This window comes from Garra rufa, chromosome 11 (assembly GCF_049309525.1).
Source record: "Garra rufa chromosome 11, GarRuf1.0, whole genome shotgun sequence".
NCBI classification, from domain to species: domain Eukaryota; kingdom Metazoa; phylum Chordata; class Actinopteri; order Cypriniformes; family Cyprinidae; genus Garra; species Garra rufa.
Window position 1 is genome coordinate 1,980,195 of NC_133371.1, and position 773 is coordinate 1,980,967.

The window sequence follows — 773 nt, forward strand, 5'->3', positions numbered from 1 at the left end:
CTGCAGAAAAAAAAAATAAAACAGAATAATTGGCAATCAACAAAGTCTATGTGCCAATTCTGCTGCACTTTGAGCCACTGTTTGTTTTAACTTCTGCATTACCAAACCCCAGATGAGTTCTGCATCTGAACAAATCCTCTTATCTTGTGGCCTGTTAAATATCAATTTAGCTTTTAAAAGCCTTTAGAGAAAAGCTTTAAAGTAAAGTTATAAACATGCATACATGCACACTATTCTCTGGACAGTATCAGCTTTCTCAAGCTCTGATGGATGTTGCTTCAAGCCAAACACACACTAGAGACTGAAGCAGTGTCAGACTGTCCTTGTACACATATAAAGCTCTTTTGCAGGCCTGATTAATCAAACACACAATTTTACTCTAAACTTCACACTTGAGGTGAGGATGGTGTTCACCACTGTGGCCTTGTGCTTGGCCAGGAAACTGAAGAGAAGGTCTTACCAAACTTTTAAACATTATACAGTTGAAGTCAAAAGTTTACATACACAATGTTCATTGTTTTAAAATGGGAGGGATCATACAAAATGCATGCTATTTTTATTTACTACTGACCTGAATAAGATATTTCACATAGAAGACATTTACATATAGTCCACAAGAGAAAATAATTGTTGAATTTATAAAAACGACCCTGTTCAAAAGTTTACATACACTTGATTCTTAAGGATCCACAGCTGTGTTTGTTCGTTTAGTGACAGTTGTTCATTAGTCCCTTGTTTTTTTCCTGAACAGTTAAACTCCTTGCTGTTCTTCA